Source organism: Ambystoma mexicanum, chromosome 1p (genome assembly GCF_040938575.1).
Source record: "Ambystoma mexicanum isolate Mex_15411 chromosome 1p, UKY_AmexF1_1, whole genome shotgun sequence".
NCBI classification, from domain to species: domain Eukaryota; kingdom Metazoa; phylum Chordata; class Amphibia; order Caudata; family Ambystomatidae; genus Ambystoma; species Ambystoma mexicanum.
The window spans coordinates 1,037,235,513-1,037,244,159 of record NC_090921.1 but is presented as its reverse complement, the minus strand read 5'-3'; the positions used below and the strand labels follow the sequence as shown (position 1 = coordinate 1,037,244,159).

The 8,647-nt window shown below is 40.6% G+C and overlaps 2 non-coding genes across 2 annotated transcripts; both read right to left on the bottom strand.

The window, feature by feature from the left end:
• Positions 1-772: 772 nt before the first annotated feature.
• Positions 773-858, bottom strand: TRNAY-GUA (transfer RNA tyrosine (anticodon GUA)). The gene is given in 2 exon segments: positions 773-808; positions 822-858. It is a non-coding gene; the product is annotated as a tRNA-Tyr (tRNA).
• A 7,448-nt stretch (positions 859-8,306) lies between these two features.
• TRNAY-GUA (transfer RNA tyrosine (anticodon GUA)) lies at positions 8,307-8,392 on the bottom strand. Its single transcript is given in 2 exon segments — positions 8,307-8,342; positions 8,356-8,392. It is a non-coding gene; the product is annotated as a tRNA-Tyr (tRNA).
• Positions 8,393-8,647: the final 255 nt, after the last annotated feature.

Genomic DNA, 8,647 nt, shown 5'->3' with positions numbered 1-8,647 from the left:
ACAGCCTCAAAGCAAAAGGCATCTATTTTCAGTGATGAAATATAATATAATTATAAATTGTCTGTTATTTTATTTTCCAAGTATTTTACTTTCCAAGTATTCAATAAAATTTGCATTTGGCAAAAGTCCTTCGAGCCGGATTTGAACCAGCGACCTAAGGATGCCTGTTTTACCACTACAGTCCTCTGCTATACCAACTGAGCTATCAAAGGCTTAGCAAATCGGTCTCTAGCAAGCTCAATACGAGCTTCCACTTCAACCGTCGACATGTAAACATCTCTTGCAATTCGTGCAAAATACTACAAATTTGGCTTGTGAGGTTCACGAATTGAGTAAAAGCACATCAGTTCCCAATTAAAAAAATGACCCCCTCCGCAGTCTCCCGCATGTTACTGACCACCATACTAAGGAGGAAAACTTGAAAGGCGGCGCCTCACAGGCCATCTCCTCAGAGTATTCAGCAGTGTTGGGCCTTGACAATATTTTAATATCTTGGATGGTGTATAGTGTTCTTTCATCTCCCTTGAGAAATCAAGATTGTCAAGGAGATTCTGCTGTTTTGCCAGTTCATAGCAAGAGATGGGGATCCAAAACACCTCACAGGAAACCAATGAAGATTGGTGTTGGACAGAAACATAATGTGGCCAGAGCCTCAAAGAAAAAGGCATCTATTTTCAGTGATGAAATATAATATAATTATAAATTGTCTGTTATTTTATTTTCCAAGTATTTTACTTTCCAAGTATTCAATAAAATTTGCATTTGGCAAAATTCCTTCGAGCTGGATTTGAACCAGCGACCTAAGGATGCCTGTTTTACCACTACAGTCCTCCGCTCTACCAACTGAGCTATCGAAGGCTTGGGAAATCATACTCTAGCAAGCTCAATACGATCTTCCACTTCAACCGTCGACATGCAAACATCTCTTGCAATTCGTGCAAAATACTACAAATTTGGCTTGTGAGGTTCCCGAATTGAGTAAAAGCACATCAGTTCCCAATTAAAAAAATTGACCCCCTCCGCAGTCTCCCGCATGTTACTGACCACCATACTAAGGGGGAAAAGTTGAAAGGCGGCGCCTCACAGGCCATCTCCTCAGAGTATTCAGCCATGTTGGGCCTTGACAATATTTTAATATCTTGGATGGTGTATAGTGTTCTCTCATTTCCCTTGAGAAATCAAGATTGTCAAGGGGATTCTGCTGTTTTGCCAGTTCATAGCCAGAGATGGGGATCCAAAATACCACACAGGAAACCAATGAAGATTGGTGTCGGACAGAAAAATAACGTGGCCACAGCCTCACAGCCAAAGGCATCTATTTTCAGTGATGAAATATAATATAATTATACATTTTCTGTTATTTTACTTTCCAAGTATTTTACTTTCCAATTATTAAATAAAATGTGCATTTGGCGAAAGTCCTTCGAGCTGAATTTGAACCAGCAATGTAAGGTTGCCTGTTTCACCACTACAGTCTTCCACGCTACCAACTGAGCTATCAAAGACTTCGCAAATTTTTCTCTAGCAAGCTCAATAGGAGCTTCCACTTCAACCGTCGACATGTAAACATCTCTTGCAATTCGTGCAAAATACTACAAATTTGGCTTGTGAGGTTCCCGAGGCGGCGCCTCACAGGCCATCTCCTCAGAGTATTCAGCCATGTTGGGCCTTGAAAATATTTTAATATCTTGGATGGTGTATAGTGTTCTCTCATTTCCGTTGAGAAATCAAGATTGTCAAGGGGATTCTGCTGTTTTGTCAGTTCATAGCAAGAGATGGGGCTCCAAAACACCTCACAGGAAACCAACGAAGATTGGTGTCGGACAGAAAAATAACATGGCCACAGCCTCAAAGCAAAAGGCATCTATTTTCAGTGATGAAATATAATATAATTATAAATTGTCTGTTATTTTACTTTCCAAGTATTTTACTTTCCAAGTATTTAATAAAATTTGCATTTGGCAAAAGTCCTACAAGCTGGATTTGAACTAGCAATGTAAGGATGCCTGTTTCACCACTACAATCCTCCACTCTACCAATTGAGCTATCAAAGGCTTTGCAAATCATGCTCTAGCAAGCTCAATACGAGCTTCCACTTCAACCGTCGACATGTAAACATCTCTTGCAATTCGTGCAAAATACTACAAATTTGGCTTGTGAGGTTCACGAATTGAGTAAAAGCACATCAGTCCCCAATTAAAAAAATGACCCCCTCCGCAGTCTCCCGCATGTTACTGACCACCATACTAAGGAGGAAAACTTGAAAGGCGGCGCCTCACAGGCCATCTCCTCAGAGTATTCAGCCTTGTTCGGCCTTGACAATATTTTAATATCTTGGATGGTGCATAGTGTTCTCTCATTTCCCTTGAGAAATCAAGATTGTCAAGGGGATTCTGCTGTTTTGTCAGTTCATAGCAAGAGATGGGGATCCAAAACACCTCACAGGAAACCAACGAAGATTGGTGTCGGACAGAAAAATAACATGGCCACAGCCTCAAAGAAAAAAGCATCTATTTTCAGTGATGAAATATAATATAATTATAAATTGTCTGTTATTTTACTTTCCAAGTATTTTACTTTCCAAGTATTCAATACAATTTGCATTTGGCAAAAGTCCTTCGAGCCGCATTTGAACCAGCGACCTAAGGATGCCTATTTTACCAATACAGTCCTCTGCTATACCAACTGAGCTATCGAAGGCTTGGCAAATCGGTCTCTAGCAAGCTCAATACGAGCTTCCACTTCAACCGTCGACATGTAAACATCTATTGCAATTCTTGCAAAATACTACAAATTTGGCTTGTGAGGTTCCCGAATTGAGTAAAAGCACATCAGTTCCCAATTAAAAAAATGACCCCCTCCTCACTCTCCTGCATGTTACTGACCACCATACTAAGGGGGAAAAGTTGAAAAGCGGCGCCTCACAGGCCATCTCCTCAGAGTATTCAGCCGTGTTGGGCCTTGACAATATTTTAATATCTTGGATGGTGTATAGTGTTCTCTCATTTCCGTTGAGAAATCAAGATTGTCAAGGGGATTCTGCTGTTTTGTCAGTTCATAGCAAGAGATGGGGCTCCAAAACACCTCACAGGAAACCAACGAAGATTGGTGTCGGACAGAAAAATAACATGGCCACAGCCTCAAAGCAAAAGGCATCTATTTTCAGTGATGAAATATAATATAATTATAAATTGTCTGTTATTTTACTTTCCAAGTATTTTACTTTCCAAGTATTTAATAAAATTTGCATTTGGCAAAAGTCCTTGAAGCTGGATTTGAACTAGCAATGTAAGGGTGCCTGTTTCACCACTACAGTCCTCCACTCTACCAACTGAGCTATCAAAGGCTTTGCAAATCATTTTCTAGCAAGCTCAATACGAGCTTCCACTTCAACCGTCGACATGTAAACATCTCTTGCAATTCGTGCAAAATACTACAAATTTGGCTTGTGAGGTTCACGAATTGAGTAAAAGCACATCAGTTCCCAATTAAAAAAATGACCCCCTCCGCAGTCTCCCGCATGTTACTGACCACCATACTAAGGAGGAAAACTTGAAAGGCGGCGCCTCACAGGCCATCTCCTCAGAGTATTCAGCCGTGTTCGGCCTTGACAATATTTTAATATCTTGGATGGTGCATAGTGTTCTCTCATTTCCCTTGAGAAATCTAGATTGTCAAGGGGATTCTGCTGTTTTGTCAGTTCATAGCAAGAGATGGGGATCCAAAACACCTCACAGGAAACCAACGAAGATTGGTGTCGGACAGAAAAATAACATGGCCACAACCTCAAAGAAAAAGGCATCTATTTTCAGTGATGAAATATAATATAATTATAAATTGTCTGTTATTTTACTTTCCAAGTATTTTACTTTCCAATTATTCAATAAAATTTGCATTTGGCAAAAGTACTTCGAGCTGGATTTGAACCAGCAATGTAAGGATGCCTGTTTCACCACTACAGTCCTCCACTCTACCAATTGAGCTATCAAAGGCTTCGCAAATCGTTCTCTAGCAAGCTCAATACGAGCTTCCACTTCAACCGTCAACATGTAAACATCTCTTGCAATTCGTGCAAAATACTACAAATTTGGCTTGTGAGGTTCATGAATTGAGTAAAAGCACATCAGTTCCCAATTAAAAAAATGACCCCCTCCGCAGTCTCCCGCATGTTACTGACCACCATACTAAGGGGGAAATGTTGAAAAGCGGCGCCTCACAGGCCATCTCCTCAGAGTATTCAGCCGTGTTGGGCCTTGACAATATTTTAATATCTTGGATGGTGTATAGGGTTCTCTCATTTCCGTTGAGAAATCAAGATTGTCAAGGGGATTCTGCTGATTTGTCAGTTCATAGCAAGAAATGGGGATCCAAAACACCTCACAGGAAACCAACGAAGATTGGTGTCGGACAGAAAAATAACATGGCCACAGCCTCAAAGCAAAAGGCATCTATTTTCAGTGATGAAATATAATATAATTATAAATTGTCTGTTATTTTACTTTCCAAGTATTTTACTTTCCAAGTATTCAATAAAATTTGCATTTGGCGAAAGTCCTTGGAGCCGAATTTGAACCAGCGACCTAAGGATGCCTGTTTCACCACTACAGTCTTCCGCTCTATCAACTGAGCTATCGAAGGTTTGGCAAATCATTTTCTTGCAAGCTCAATACGAGCTTCCACTTCAACCGTCGACATGCAAACATCTCTTGCAATTAGTGCAAAATACTACAAATTTGGCTTGTGAGGTTCCCGAATTGAGTAAAAGCACATCAGTTCCCAGTTAAAAAAATGACCCCCTCTGCAGTCTCCCGCATGTTACTGACCACCATACTAAGGGGGAAAAGTTGAAAGGCGGCGCCTCACAGGCCATCTCCTCAGAGTATTCAGCAGTGTTGGGCCTTGACAATATTTTAATACCTTGGATGGTGTATAGTGTTCTCTCATTTCCCTTGAGAAATCAAGATTGTCAAGGGGATTCTGCTGTTTTGCCAGTTCATAGCAAGAGATGGGGATCCAAAACACCTCACAGGAAACCAATGAAGATTGGTGTTGGACAGAAACATAAGGTGGCCATAGCCTCAAAGCAAAAGGCATCTATTTTCAGTGATGAAATATAATATAATTATAAATTGTCTGTTATTTTATTTTCCAAGTATTTTACTTTCCAAGTATTCAATAAAATTTGCATTTGGCAAAAGTCCTTTGAGCCGGATTTGAACCAGCGACCTAAGGATGCCTGTTTTACCACTACAGTCCTCTGTTCTACCAACTGAGCTATCAAAGGCTTGGCAAATCATTCTCTAGCAAGCTCAATACGATCTTCCACTTCAACCGTCGACATGCAAACATCTCTTGCAATTTGTGCAAAATACTACAAATTTGGCTTGTGAGGTTCCCGAATTGAGTAAAAGCACATCAGTTCCCAATTAAAAAAATGACCCCCTCCGCATTCTCCCGCATGTTACTGACCACCATACTAAGGGGGAAAAGTTGAAAGGCGGCGCCTCACAGGCCATCTCCTCAGAGTATTCAGCCATGTTGGGCCTTGACAATATTTTAATATCTTGGATGGTGTATAGTGTTCTCTCATTTCCCTTGAGAAATCAAGATTGTCAAGGAGATTCTGCTGTTTTGCCAGTTCATAGCAAGAGATGGGGATCCAAAATACCACACAGGAAACCAATGACGATAGGTGTCGGACAGAAAAATAACGTGGCCACAGCCTCAAAGCAAAAGGAATCTATTTTCAGTGATGAAATATAATATAATTATAAATTGTCTGTTATTTTACTTTCCAAGTATTTTACTTTCCAATTATTCAATAAAATTTGCATTTGGCAAAAGTCCTTCAAGCTGGATTTGAACCAGCAATGTAAGGATGCCTGTTTCACCACTACAGTCCTCCACTCTACAAACTGAGCTATCAAAGGCTTCGCAAATCTTTCGCTAGCAAGCTCAATACGAGCTTCCACTTCAACCGTCGACATGTAAACATCTCTTGCAATTCGTGCAAAATACTACAAATTTGGCTTGTGAGGTTCACGAATTGAGTAAAAGCACATCAGTTCCCAATTAAAAAAATGACCCCCTCCGCAGTCTCCCGCATGTTACTGACCACCATACTAAGGAGGAAAACTTGAAAGGCGGCGCCTCACAGGCCATCTCCTCAGAGTATTCAGCAGTGTTGGGCCTTGACAATATTTTAATATCTTGGATGGTGTATAGTGTTCTCTCATCTCCCTTGAGAAATCAAGATTGTCAAGGAGATTCTGCTGTTTTGCCAGTTCATAGCAAGAGATGGGGATCCAAAACACCTCACAGGAAACCAATGAAGATTGGTGTTGGACAGAAACATAACGTGGCCAGAGCCTCAAAGCAAAAGGCATCTATTTTCAGTGATGAAATATAATATAATTATAAATTGTCTGTTATTTTATTTTCCAAGCATTTTACTTTCCAAGTATTCAATAAAATTTGCATTTGGCAAAATTCCTTCGAGCCGGATTTGAACCAGCGACCTAAGGATGCCTGTTTTACCACTACAGTCCTCTGCTCTACCAACTGAGCTATCAAAGACTTCGCAAATTTTTCTCTAGCAAGCTCAATAGGAGCTTCCACTTCAACCGTCGACATGTAAACATCTCTTGCAATTCGTGCAAAATACTACAAATTTGGCTTGTGAGGTTCCCGAGGCGGCGCCTCACAGGCCATCTCCTCAGAGTATTCAGCCATGTTGGGCCTTGAAAATATTTTAATATCTTGGATGGTGTATAGTGTTCTCTCATTTCCCTTGAGAAATCAAGATTGTCAAGGGGATTCTGCTGTTTTGTCAGTTCATAGCAAGAGATGGGGATCCAAAACACCTCACAGGAAACCAACAAAGATGGGTGTCGGACAGAAAAATAACATGGCCACAGCCTCAAACCAAAAGGCATCTATTTTCAGTGATGAAATATAATATAATTATAAATTGTCTGTTATTTTATTTTCCAAGAATTTTACTTTCCAAGTATTCAATAAAATTTGCATTTGGCAAAAGTCCTTCGAGCCGGATTTGAACCAGCAACCTAAGGATGCCTGTTTCACCACTACAGTCCTCTGCTCTACCAACTGAGTTATCGGAGGCTTGGCAAATCATTCTCTAGCAAGCTCAATACGATCTTCCACTTCAACCGTCGACATGTAAACATCTCTTGCAATTTGTGCAAAATACTACAAATTTGGCTTGTGAGGTTCACGAATTGAGTAAAAGCACATCAGTCCCCAATTAAAAAAATGACCCCCTCCGCAGTCTCCCGCATGTTACTGACCACCATACTAAGGAGGAAAACTTGAAAGGCGGCGCCTCACAGGCCATCTCCTCAGAGTATTCAGCCGTGTTCGGCCTTGACAATATTTTAATATCTTGGATGGTGCATAGTGTTCTCTCATTTCCCTTGAGAAATCAAGATTGTCAAGGGGATTCTGCTGTTTTGTCAGTTCATAGCAAGAGATGGGGATCCAAAACACCTCACAGGAAACCAACGAAGATTGGTGTCGGACAGAAAAATAACGTGGCCACAGCCTCAAAGCAAAAGGCAACTATTTTCAGTGATGAAATATAATATAATTATAAATTGTCTGTTATTTTACTTTCCAAGTATTTTACTTTCCAAGTATTCAATAAAATTTGCATTTGGCAAAAGTCCTTCGAGCCGGATTTAAACCAGCGACCTAAGGATGTCTGTTTAACCACTACATCCAAGGCTTGGCAAATCATTCTCTAGCAAGCTCAATACGAGCTTCCACTTCAACCGTCGACATGTAAACATCTCTTGCAATTCGTGCAAAATACTACAAATTTGGCTTGTGAGGTTCACGAATTGAGTAAAAGCACATCAGTTCCCAATTAAAAAAATGACCCCCTCCGCAGTCTCCCGCATGTTACTGACCACCATACTAAGGAGGAAAACTTGAAAGGTGGCGCCTCACAGGCCATCTCCTCAGAGTATTCAGCAGTGTTGGGCCTTGACAATATTTTAATATCTTGGATGGTGTATAGCGTTCTCTCATTTCCCTTGAGAAATCAAGATTGTCAAGGAGATTCTGCTGTTTTGCCAGTTCATAGCAAGAGATGGGGATCCAAAACACCTCACAGGAAACCAATGAAGATTGGTGTTGGACAGAAACATAATGTGGCCAGAGCCTCAAAGAAAAAGGCATCTATTTTCAGTGATGAAATATAATATAATTATAAATTGTCTGTTATTTTATTTTCCAAGTATTTTACTTTCCAAGTATTCAATAAAATTTGCATTTGGCAAAATTCCTTCGAGCTGGATTTGAACCAGCGACCTAAGGATGCCTGTTTTACCACTACAGTCCTCCGCTCTACCAACTGAGCTATCGAAGGCTTGGCAAATCATACTCTAGCAAGCTCAATACGATCTTCCACTTCAACCGTCGACATGCAAACATCTCTTGCAATTCGTGCAAAATACTACAAATTTGGCTTGTGAGGTTCCCGAATTGAGTAAAAGCACATCAGTTCCCAATTAAAAAAATTGACCCCCTCCGCAGTCTCCCGCATGTTAATGACCACCATACTAAGGGGGAAAAGTTGAAAGGCGGCGCCTCACAGGCCATCTCCTCAGAGTATTCAGCCATG